A 12,940-nucleotide genomic window follows, 5' to 3' on the forward strand; every position below is an offset into this window, starting at 1 on the left:
ATTCTCTCTTTTCTGGGATATTTTGATAAATTATATTTTTTTGTAATTTCATCTGTATTATCCAGATTTTCAAATTTATTACATAGAGGTAACATGATCCCATATAATTCTATTTATTTTTGTGTCTGTAAGTTATTTCACCTTGTTTTTATTTTAATTGTACTTCCTCAGTCTAGCCAACTGTCTATTCTTATTTTTTTTCAAATCTTATATTTATTAGTACTCTCATTTCTATTTTCTAATTTATGAACTGCTTCTTTAAACCTTTCACACAACAACCTGCACATGGGTATTTATAGCAGTTATATTCATAATTGCCAAAATTGGAAGCAACCAAGATGCCCTTCAGTAGGTGACTGGGTAAGTAAACTGTGGTACATCCAGAAGATGGAATATCATTCAGCACTAGAAAGATATGAGCTACCAAGCCATGAAATCATGGAGGAAACTTAAATGCATATTGCTAAGTGAAAGACATAATCTAAAAGAAGTGATTACCTCATGAAAGCTGTAAACTTCTTGCTGTATGATTCCAACTATATGACATTCTGGGAAAGGCCAAACTGTAAAGATAATTAAAAAGACCAGTGGTTGTGAGGGGTTATTGGGGAGAGAGGAATGCATAGGCAGAGCACAGAGGATTTTTAACACGAGTAAAACTACTCTTGGATATATATTGTTAAAAATTCATCTGAACTCATAAAAGTACAACACCAAGAATGAATTCAAACGTAAACTATGGACTTTCATTGATAATGATGTGTCAGTGTAGGTTCATTGGTTGTAACAATGTACCACTCTGGTGGGTGATGGTGATAATAGGGAAGGCTATGCATGGGGGGTGGGGGGGGCAGAGGGTACATGGGAAATCTCAGTCTCTTCTGCTCAATTTTGCTATGAACCTAAAAGTTCTGTTAAAAAGTCTACAGACTTGCAACTAGAAGATGAGTAAGTTCTGGAGGTCTAATGCACAGCATAGTGAACTATCAACACCATACTATAAATTTCAAAGTTGCTAAGAGACTAGATCTTAAATGTTCTCATACGCACAAAAAAATAATTCTGTGACTTGATAGAGGTGTTAACTAATGCTACAGTGGTAATCATACTGCAATATATAGATATGTCAAATCAGCACACTGTACAGCTTAAACTTACACAATGTGATGTGTCATTTATATCGCAATTTTTAAAAATACTATTATAGAAAATATCAAGTCTATTTAAAAATTCTGTGATTTCAATTTTGAGGCGATTAAGAGGTCTTTTTTAAGTTTGTTTTTCACATTCTTGAAAACATAAAATTTTGTATACTTCTTAGCCCATATCCCTTTATATTCTAAATCAGCTCCCTTCCCTTCCCCCCTCAGAGGCTCTAAGACTTGAAGGTCATGGAGTGTTCCTTGCCCCAGAGCCCACGAGAGAGAAAGAGCCCCACGGACCACTGGAGGACACATCTACCTGACACCCTGGGGCCTACGGATGCTGACCACAGGGCCGACACCTCCCCAGGAGGCAGACAACCTACAGGGCAAAGGAAACCGACTGGCCAATCGCCACCACAAAGCCCAGCTCTGTTCTGTGATTGGCTTTAGCGGTGACGCCCCCTCCCGAATGGCCTGCTTGGATTGGTCTAGTTCCTGGCTCTGACCTGGACGGTGGCCAGAGGAGGACAAGAGACTTCCAGAAAGAATGGAGGGATGATTTGGGTGACACATGAAACGCAGTCGCACATCCACAAGCAGCCGGGCTCGGGGGACGTGGCGGCGGCGCTGATGGCGACTGAGAGGAACCGGGGGGAGTGCCTCCCGAGCTCGCGGCTGCCGCCGAGGTACCGGGTGCTTTCCCGCTCAGGGGTGGGGGATGTTTGGCCTGCCAGAGCAGTGAGAGGTGAGGAGGGGGAGGAGGATTGGAGGAAAGAATTTGCTCGATCCGGGTTTCTGCTTTCAGTCCCACCCCGAAACGGAGTCTTCTTACACTCAGCCCTTCCCTCTCTTCCCCCTCCCTACGTTCACCCTTCAGCCCCAGTTTCTCCCTTTGGGGGGTGGAGGACCATGGAGCTGGGCTTGCCATTCTCCATATTCCCTCGCCCTGGATTTGCCAGATTTGGCAATAAAAACACGAGACACTGGATAAATTTAAATTTCAGATAAATAATTTTTGAATATAAATATGTCCCCAATGTAAAGTGAAATTTAAATATAAAACATTTGTTATTTGTCTGAAATCTAACCGAGCCTGTTGTTTTTTATCTGGCAGCCCTAGACTAGAATAACACTTGTAAACCTCCGAACCATTTACAAGGCGCTCTCCCAGTAGCCCCCGTGTGGCGAGTGTTATAAAACATGTTCTGATGAAGCCTGAAGACTTGCCTAAGGTTATGCAACTAGTGGGTACTGAGGCCAGAACAGCAGAAAAACCCATTTTAGTTCTGCTGCCCTTCATCATGAGAAGACTCCTGGGGAGTTCTTTCTTATTGTTGGAATAAGTCCAGTTAACAAAAACAAATCCTTCAGAGGGCTGGAGAATAAGTTTATATTCAAGTTCTCCTCTATAATGAATACACAATGGCATATCATTTGGCTTTGATGTCAGTGGACAAGGTTATACTCATATGTATTGCAAGAATCCATACATTGCTCTGAAAGAAGGGATTCAGTCAGTGTAGCATGTAGAGGCTACGAGCTCAAATTCTGGAATGAAACACACCTGGGTTTAAAGCATAATTTTGCCACTTTGATGGCAGTAAGCAAGTTATGTAATCTCTTTGGGCCTCAGTTTCCTCTTCTTTAAAATAAAGATAATAATAATTGTACCCACTTATAGGATTGTCAAGTGCTTGGGACATCAAAAGTAAATTTAGCTATTAGTAGCTGTTACATATGACCATTAGAGTGAACCTTTGGCATAACAAACCATTCTATAGTTTATTTTTAATTTGTAAATTTTTACTTTGATTTTTAAAAGGCCAAACAATTAAAAATGTTATAGATATCTGAGTTTCAGTGAAAAGAAATGCACTGTTCAATAATAAAGCAAGTATTTTAGATTATAATATACCAATTTTACCAAATCAAATATTCTATAAGCTGGGCTAATAAAATACTTACATATCAGGCTTATTCATTGTTCCCCATGCATAATTTATTATTATTTTTATTTTCATTGTGTTTTAAACAGAAGAAACATTACCAACCACTAGGGGAGAGAAAATAACTACAGGGTAATGGGTAAAGCTAGAAAATGGGTTTACAGTCAGTGGTTATTTACAGTAAGGTAGACTTAGTATGTTTTAGAAACCAAAGGTCAAGCCCAATAGGAGTTTTATATTTCTTTGTATATTGTTTTATTTGCTTAATGTTTACAATATTAAAATAGTTTACTTGTAGACTATTCTCTAAAATCCCTTTGGGAATTTTTCCTGGTTTTCCTTCAGAAAACTACAAAACCTTTCCACCACCTAAAAAGGAATGTAGAATTACAAAGATTGAAGTTCTAATCTTAGCAACTACTGTTTATTACCCAAGTGATTGTAAACAAGTCACTTATCATCTCTGATTCTTGATTATTTGTAAAATCGTAACAAAAGCCTTAGTCTCCGCCCCTAAAGTTTATAAATGCTGTCAATTATTACTAGCTATTTATCCACCAGAGAAAGCCACCGCCATGGATGGATCCAACTGTTTTTCTTCTTTGTGCCTACATCAGGCTTCCTAGAAGAGCTGGAGAAGCTTGTGCACTGAGAAGACTTGGTGCTAAAAGAAATTCATGGTAGTCAGTGTTACCTAGTCATTCAGCACTGCACAGCAGGCCCATGGCCTTTCTCTAGCTACCTCATTGTTTCATTTTATGCAACTGCTGTATCAGATTTTCTTCACTCTTTTCAAAGTTTTTTTAATGTTTTATTTATTTTTTATGAGAGACAGAGACAGTGTGAGGATGGGAGGGTCAGAGAGAGGGGGAGACACAGAATCCGAAGACAGGCTCCAGGCTCTGAGCTGTCAGCACAGAGCCCGACATGGGGCTTAAACCCAGGAACCGTGAGATCATGACCTGAGCCGAAGTTAGACGCTCAGGGGCCCCTCTCTTCACTCTTTTCAAACCTCTGACATCCCTGACAAGCCATTCTCAGCAAATGATGTCAATGTTAATGAGGAAATAGAATACCTGAATTCTGAGCTTCCCTCCAGCAAACATTAATGTTTCCACCCCCATGCCAGTGTCATTCTTGTCATATCATAGTTCAATCTGAAGTCCTGTAGTCCCATGGTAATGTAATAGAGCACAGGCTTTAAAGCATTTTTCCTGAAAATGATATTCTTGCATTTATTAGGGACTGTGTTGTGCTTCTTCTTCCTAGATTGTGGACTGCACATCACACTGGCTTCCTACTCCACCTGTGAGGGCATCCAGAGTTTGACACTAGAAATCATACACACATCATTCAGCAATACAGTGATCAATTTCACCTCTATGGGCTTCAGTCGGAGAAGTTTTCTGCCAGAAAACTCTGGGTCTTATCCTCAAAAAGAAAGCTGGGACCAGTGCTTTCAAAGTTCAGACACGAACAAGGTACAGAATGTTTTCTATTTCCTATGATTATCAAGGGTTTTTATTGAAGCCTCACTCAAACCTGCTTTTCTTTCTTTGACACCATTTTCTGAAGTTATTTTTATTACCAAGTAGAGCTTTGCACTCATAAAGATTAAATTTAACTACTCCACTAATGTTGTAGAAATGTATCTCTTTCACCCACACACTAGGTCTTCCTGCAGCCTGTGCTGATCCCTTCCAATTTGTTTTGCTCACTCCTCCTCATGGTCGTCTTGGCTGTGTCCTCCATATCTGCAGCCACTTCCTTGGACACTGGGACTGGCGATCGAGCTGTGCCACAGGGGACCCTAAGTGGCTGGCTTATGGTTTCTCCTTCTAAATCACACCATGGAGATTCAGATGCTCTCAAGTTCCCATCATTTATGGTTGAGTTGTTTCCTCTTGGCTTTACCATCCTATGATTGAATGTTTGTTTACCTAGAAACTTAACCACCTTAAAGTACCAAAGACCCGTGCATAGGAAGGACCATGACAGGGATTCATCCTGACTGCTACACACACACACCCAACCCCACCCCTAGCATCCTCACTAAACTGTTGCCCAACCTCTTCAGGAAGTGGAAATCCATCACCTTCTAGCTTAGTACAATTTCAGTCATCTCTCCATTAGAAAGTTCTTCCCTCCAAATTGAGCCAAAATATTTGCTTTCCCAAATAGCCCTCGTAATTTTTACCCAGGTTAATTTTGACCTTTGGAGCAAAAGAAAAAAAATCTAATTTAGTCATCCCTTTTATACTTACAATTGTTAATTTCCAGGTTCATTTAATAAATTCTCATTGAATGCTTTTTGCATTCATCTCTCATCTTCTTCTAGTAAATGAAAACACATCTACATATTTCACACAAGAGATTCTTGAGCATGAACAAACTTTTTACTTTACCTTCCTCTTCGTAAAATTAGTAATTATAGAGGGGTACCTGGTTGGCTCAGTCATCAGAACATGCAACTCTTGATTTCAGGGTCGTAGGTTTGAGCTCCATGTTGGTGTAGATTACTTAAAAGTAAAATCTTTTTTTTTTTCATGTTTATTTTTGAGAGAGAGAGAGAGAGACAGAGTACGAGCAGGGGAGGGGCAGAGAGAGAGGGAGACACAGTATACGAAGCAGGCTCCAGGCTCTGAGCTGTCAGCACAGAGCTTGACACAGGGCTCGAACTCACAAACTGCAAGATCATGACCTGAGCTGAAGTCAGATGCTTAACTGACTGAGCCACGTAGGCACCGTCTTAAAAGTAAAACCTTAAAAAAAAAAGATTCTAATTGATACAGATATGAGTTTCAGATTAAATTACTTAAATTTAGCTGAGCTAGAGCTCCTGGATAAAAAAAACCTCATACTCAAATGTGTACAAGGAACTGGCCAAGCAACCCACATAAGTAAAAAAGCCAGTTGCAAGGAAAATAAGGAGAGCTAGAGGTCCTGTTACGTACAATGCATATGCCATCTAAACTGGGGTATCAAAGCATAAGGAACAGGGTTACAATCTACTAATTTTTCATGTGAAGGTGGAAATTTGGATTTGCATATGAAATTTCCTCAGAAAGCATCTAATTCGGATTTAAAACATTGTGTAGAACAAAGAAAACAAATGAGCTGCCAGTTTAAGACTTATGTTGTTTCTTTTCTGTAAATTATAAATGTTAGTAGGCTTCATACTCTTATTTTTAATTTTACAAACTTTTAATTTGAAATTATTTTGGACTTCTAGAAAAGTTACAAAAGTGGACAAAGAATTCCTAAATATTCTTTATCTAGATTTCTCAAATGTTACTATTTAAAACACATTTGGTTTTTTTCTCTGTATAAAAACACAATTGCACAGATACTCACATAATGTTTTTCTGAAGCATTTGGCAGTAAGTTAGTGACATTATGCCTGTTTACCCCTTAATATTTCAGTGTGTGTTATGTAGAAATAAGGGCATTCTCTTACATCATAACACAATTATCAAAATAAAAAAATAACATTGATTCAATATTATTTAATTTGTAAATCTAATTCGAATTTCACCAGTTGTCCAACTAATGAACATTAAAAAAAAAAGAAAAAGAGAAAAGTGGCTTGTTTACTGGTCCTGAATCTAATATAGGATCACATGTTGGGTTTAGTAGTTATGTCTCTTGGGTCTCCTTCATTCTGGAATAGCTCCTCAGTGTTTGTCTTTCATGATTTTAATAGGTTAGATGATGAAGTGATTTTTGGTATTCATGAGTGTATCCTTGATAGAGATCTCTGTGTGTACTAAAAATATGTGAGTAGAGGATGGTGTCAATCATTGAGAATGGAGGACAGTTTTTTAATAGAATATTCCTCCATTGTTCATTTGTTTGTTTTCCGACACTGCTCCCTAGATAGATTCAGGTTATCCATTTGGGGAAGAGAAACCACGGAAGTGATGTTGTGTGCATCTCAGTGCATCGTATCCAGAGGCCAGGCAAGCTATCCTCTCAAGCAGTTTGCCCTGGAGGTGGCTCCTCCCCACAGAAGAACTGTGGGATCAGTGTAGCCATTCCTAGGGGTTGTCCTTACCAGAGAGCCCGCACTCCTGTATTTACATCTGCACCATCAGTCATTGGTTAATGGCTGTCCCCCAGGGGGACGTTAATTTTCAGATACTGAAGTTTTACAGAAGTGAAGAATAGCTTAAGATTTAGTATAAAGTGGTCCATTCAGAACCTTTTTAATTATTGTCCACATGCAAGCACAGAGTTTTGTTTCAAATTAAACAGGAACTAGGTTAGCAGAGATGGTTTGCAGGGCTATATCTCACCAGCCTGAGAAACTAAAGCTTTCTTTGTTTCAGGGTAGACAGAATCCATGCCCTTTGTGTTTTTATTGTTAAGTCTACATGCAATTTTGCAACATGAAACCTGCAACGATCTGTAATTAGTTGAGAATCTTTCTGGTTCATGATAAATCTGTTGCATGCTATCTGTTTTTCAAAGCTCACTGCAGGCGCCTGGATGGCTTAGTTGGTTAAACATTGGACTCTTGATTTTGGTTCAGGTGATGATCTCATGGTTAATGAGAATGAGCCCCATGTCTGGCTGTGGGCTTGTTGTGCCCGAATCGCGAGTCCCAGAGACCTCCAAGGAGCTGGCACCGATGCAAATACAAAAGGGTCTTTATTACAAGCTCTGCAAATACAAAAGGGTCTTTATTACAAGCTCGAGCAGGGGCTCACCAGCCTACCGGTGTCGTGGCAGCAAGGTGAAGCAAAGAACAATAGCGAACAGGGTTTTTAAGGAGTAAGGGATGGGGGTGTTACAGTACATGTAGCATCATCACATAAGCACCAATTACAATTACAGCTTTGACCATTCAGTATCTGTGAGGTGTTCATTACTTTTGGTGGGACCCAATCATGACTTTTGAGAATCCTTTGAAAATGACCAATTATGAGGTGAGTTTAAAGGGCCCACGTGGGGTTCAGGCGAGTGGTGAGAAATTGGCTAGTTTGTATCTGCAGTTCCCAGCCTTGACTCAGACCATAGGAATGTTGTTGGTTTTTTGTTGTTTTTTTTTTTCTTTTTGATTAGCTGAACTGAGGGCGGTCTGAGGATGGCTTTAGCCTTGAACAATCTGAGGCTTTTCTTGGGACTGGGACTGGGGCTATGTGCAGCCCGAGGTTTCTCTTAATGGAGGACTTAATTTTTGGCTCTTCAGGCTGAAGCACAGAGCCTGCTTCAGGTTCTCTCTCTCTCTCTCTCTCTCTCTCTCTCTCTCTCTCTCTCCCTCTCCCTCTCCCTCTCCCTCTCCCTCTCCCTCTCTCCCTCCCTCCCTCCCTCCCTCTCTTTCTGTCCCTCCCTGCCCTCTTTCTCTCAGAATAAATAAGCATTTTTTTTAAACTTCACTGCTATTAGCTATGAAATAAAGCTTTTCTTAACCAAGCTGTAGGCTTTATTAAGATCAAGGCTATATGTTATAGCTTCCCATTGGAAAGATTTATTTTTAAAATAACTGATAATCAGTGAATACATAACAGAACAATTTGCCTTGAAGGTATAAATGCAGAATTTATTTCACTACTTACATATCCTGCACATAGAAGAATAATGTAGGAAATGTTTGTTTGGATTCTTAATTATCTAACTGGTATCTCTAGGAAACTGAGGATCGCAAGTTTGTAAAGGCACAAAAATCTAATTAAAAATGAGCCGCTGTGGGGTGCCTGGGTGGCTCTGCCAGTTGAGCATCATCAGACTTTGGCTCAGGTCATGATCTCACAGTTCATGAGTTCAAGCCTCACTTCAGGCTGGCTGCTGTCAGCTTGACAGCGCAGAGCCCACTTCGGATTCTGTCCTCCTCTCTTTCGGCCCTGCCCCACTTGTACTCTCTCTCAAAAAATAAAACAGTTTTGAAAAATAAAAATGAGATGCTGAAAGGGATTTTATCATGAAGCAGTTTAATTCTTCTTCACTGTAAGCTTAGAAGTGATTCTGTGTTGTGCTGCATAAAAGCTGTTTGCAGACCAGAATCTTAAACTAAATTTGAGCAGTTCAGCATTTAGCCATGTGCTTCAGAAATTGCTTGGTAGAGCCTCTATTTCTACAACATAATAATTTAAGCTTTAACTTTGAGATCCAAATGGTAATTCTGGCACTTGAATACTATAAGGAAACAATTTGTCATGCCTGCATTGTGGAAATGGTGTTCCAAGTGAAATGCACAGCATACAGTTGAAGCAGCACATACCGTTATTGGTATTTCAGGGAGAGCATCTGATATGTTAAATAGAAGCTGTCTTTGTAAGTATCACCATATTTTTCCTAGAGCATTTTTAAACTTGTGATACTGAGGTATGGGAGGGAAAATAATTAGCCTAATTGTTTAAGCCAAATGCATGAATTCCTAGACATGATACTAGCACTTTCCTTTAATAAACTTTATATTTTAGATCCTTTTTAGGTTTACAGAAAAATTGAGAAGATAGTTCAGAAAGTTCCCATATACTTTGTAATGAGTTTCCCATATTAACATCTTACATTAGTGTGGTATTTGTTAAATTAATGAACCAACCTTGATGCATTATTGTGAACTGAAGTCCAGAATTTACTCTGATTTCCTTAGTTTTTACCTAATGTCCTTTTTTTTTTCCAGGATCCTACCCAAGATACCACATTATATTTAATTGTCATGTCTCCTTAAGCTCCTCTTGGCTGTGACAGTTTCTCAAGTTTTCCCTGGTTTTGATGACCTTGACAGTTTTTAGGAGTCACATATTGATCAGATGTTTAATAGGATGTTCTTATATTGGAATTTGATATCTTTCTCAAGGTTAGACTTCGGTTACAGGTTTTTTGGGAGGAAGACCACAGAAGTAAAGTGCCACTTTCATCTCATTAAATTAAGGATTATTACTGTTGAGTTGACTTTGGTCTCCTGGCTGAGGTTTTGTTTGTTAGGTTTCTCCAGATAAAGTTACTCCTCACATCCCCCTTCCATACTATAGTCTTTGGAAGGAAGGCCCCATGCACAACCCCCATTTAAGTAAGATTTATTTTGTTAACTTTCCAAAATGGGTCAAGATGCTTATTTTGAATGAAGCAGATAAAAATGTTGAGTAAGGTCATACCCATAGATTTACCAGAAATTAAATACAAGTATTAAGGTGTGCACATGATTTGTCTATAGTTAGCGGGTTGGGTTAATTGTTACAGTATAGCTGTGAAGTGCTATATTGTCCTTTCCCCCTGCTGAAAGCAATGGTTTCCTACAATCTCTGTCTAGCTCAATTCTATAGTAAGACAGGGACGCTTGGTCTCAAACATTTCTCTCTGTATTATTATGAAAACTGTTATATCTGCTTAATTGATGTGTCAACATAATTAGTTATCTCTCTTTTTTTTAAGGTTGTTTTCTGCCTTAATGTCAATCGTTATGATGGAAGTTATCAAGAATTTCATGAGAAATCCATTTCAAATTCTAATGAAGAAGAAAGAATTGACCCTTGAAAGGACCAGTATTTTGTACTATTTTTGAAAGAGGGTAATGTTTTTCTAGTTGATATACATAAAATGATGGCCAGAACTTTTTTTACCTTCTTACTTAAGCTCTGTACTAAAACTGCAGAAACTAATAATCATGTCTTAGTATGTATAAATAAAGCAGCAGAGTAAACACAAAAAGAAAAACAACTGTACCAGATAGTAGAAAACCTGAGTTGAACCTCTTTCTTAAGCCCAGAGTACTTTATTCTAAGATTTGGTACAATAATATCTGTATTTAGGTAGAATTAATAGAAAGAATTTCTTTTTTTAAAAATATTTTTTTACATTTTTTAATGTCTTATTTATTTCTGAGAGAGAGAGAGAGACAGCTTGAGCAGGGGAGGGTCTGAGAAAGAGGGAGATACAGAATCTGAAACAGGCTCCAGGCTCTGAAGCTAGCTGTCAGCACAGAGCCCGATGGAGGGCTCAAACCCATGGACCATGAGATCATGACCTGAGCCAAAGTCAGATGCTCAACCGACTGAGCCACCCAGGCACTCCAATAGAATGAATTTCTAACACGTCCCTTGCAATAGCAAGGATGAGAGTAATCAAATGGCTATTTGCTCTGACTCTGAAGGGAATTAACATTTTCCTCTCTGAAATACTGGGGGGAAGAAAATTGTATGCTCTTTGTGGCATACGAGAGACCAACTGGTACACAGGCTGTTCTTTTTCAGAACACAAGACAAAGGGAAGGCTGGCTTCTGAGAAAATGCACGCCAGGAATTTCAGTTTCTGATGTCGTAAGAGTAGTCCTTCCCTATTATTGCCAATTAAGACACAGTTAATATCTAATTATTTCCTTCATGAACGGATGCAGGATCTAGTTACAATGTAGCTGTAAAGTGCTGCCTTGTCTTTACCCCCTGCTCAAAATAAAACTGTTACCTTTCTAGCTCTGTCTGCCATGGGACTTAGCAGTCAGGGATGCCTGGTCTCAGACATGTCTACCAAGTTAAACACTGACTTGAGGAATGACTCTTGAGGATTAAACTTATTAATATTTTGCAGGTGGCGACGGAAAGAAAGAGACATCATCAGGAAGGAATTCAGGTACGGGACAAACCACATTTTGATTACTACCAACTTACTGGTATTTCGATTCCTTATTTAATTATATTTATCTACCAAACATTGGTTTTGAGGAGAAGATTTTTAGCAGTCTTTTTTAGCTCAAGCTATGTGGGAGAATAAAAACCACACTCCACAGTGAGCTGTATCATTTCTAGGCAATTCATTACTGTTTTGTGGCCTGAAAGAGTATGCAGCAGCTGCTTTTAGAATCAGAATTTGAGGGGCGCCTGGGTGGCTTAGTCGGTTGAGCGTCCGACTTTCGCTTAGGTCATGATCTCGCGGTTCGTGGGTTCGAGGCCCGCGTCGGGCTCTGTGCTGACTGCCAGCTCAGAGCCTGGAGCCTGTTTCAGTCTGTGACTCCCTTTCTCTCTGACCCTCCCCTGCTCACTCTCTCTCTCTCTCTCCTAGAAATAAATAAAAATAAAAAAAAAAAAAAAAAAAGAATCAGAATTTGAATGTATACTATCATGATCTCAGGCTCATGGTTTTTATGTACCACTAGTGTCTATGGTTATAAACTACAAACTGTCCACTACTTGTGAAAACTGTATTCTAAGATGAATATTTGTCATGTTCATTGAGTATTTGCTTGTATTCTGGTGAAATAAATTTATGTATTGTTGTTCAAGTGTGATTCTGTTAGCCAGACAATCTTTAAAATCAGATATATGAATGAGGACAATAATCCTATCACCTAGTAACATGATAAGATGTATTTAAATTCTACTTGCAGAGATTCATGGTTGATCAGAACACAGTAGGAAAACAAATGTGAAATGTAGCCCAGACTTCGGATTTTGTACAATTGATATTCAAAGGAAAAAATCAATCATGCTGTTAGATCTGGTTGCCTTAGCTTGCACTTGAGATTTTTTAAGTCATGTTATTCATACCTTGTGCTCTCTTGGTGATTTCTCTATAATTGGGATTTTGTTAGTATTTTCTGGTATCAATTTACATTGACCCTGGCTTAAGTATAGTGGTTTTATTACTAAATAAATTATGTCTTACTATTAATATAAAAGTAACTTTAAAAATAATATAGAGGCACCATGTCCAGCAGCAAAGGGGGATGGGAAGAAGTCCCATGAGTCCCTTATATATAAGGCATTCAAGCAGAAACAGAAAGAAGAGCAGAAGAAGCTCCAGGAGCTGAAAAGCAAAGACCAGGCCACAGGGAAGGGCCCGCTGGCCACAGGTAGAATTGAGAAATCTGGCAAAAAGAAAACTGTTCCTTGTGCCTGAGGCAATGGTGAT

General features: G+C 39.0%; 3 non-coding genes across 3 annotated transcripts; all 3 read left to right on the forward strand.

Annotated features, from left to right (window-relative positions):
- The first annotated feature begins 10,654 nt into the window (after window positions 1-10,654).
- On the forward strand, window positions 10,655-10,834 carry LOC120238555. Its single transcript, XR_005530251.1, has one exon. It is a non-coding gene; the product is annotated as a small nucleolar RNA SNORA81 (small nucleolar RNA).
- A 589-nt stretch (window positions 10,835-11,423) lies between these two features.
- Window positions 11,424-11,554, forward strand: LOC120238556. The gene has a single exon (XR_005530252.1). It is a non-coding gene; the product is annotated as a small nucleolar RNA SNORA63 (small nucleolar RNA).
- A 179-nt stretch (window positions 11,555-11,733) lies between these two features.
- On the forward strand, window positions 11,734-11,868 carry LOC120238558. The gene has a single exon (XR_005530253.1). It is a non-coding gene; the product is annotated as a small nucleolar RNA SNORA4 (small nucleolar RNA).
- The last annotated feature ends 1,072 nt before the right edge of the window (window positions 11,869-12,940 follow it).

This window comes from Hyaena hyaena, unplaced genomic scaffold (assembly GCF_003009895.1).
Source record: "Hyaena hyaena isolate Hyena2069 unplaced genomic scaffold, ASM300989v1 scaffold_213, whole genome shotgun sequence".
Lineage (NCBI taxonomy): Eukaryota > Metazoa > Chordata > Mammalia > Carnivora > Hyaenidae > Hyaena > Hyaena hyaena.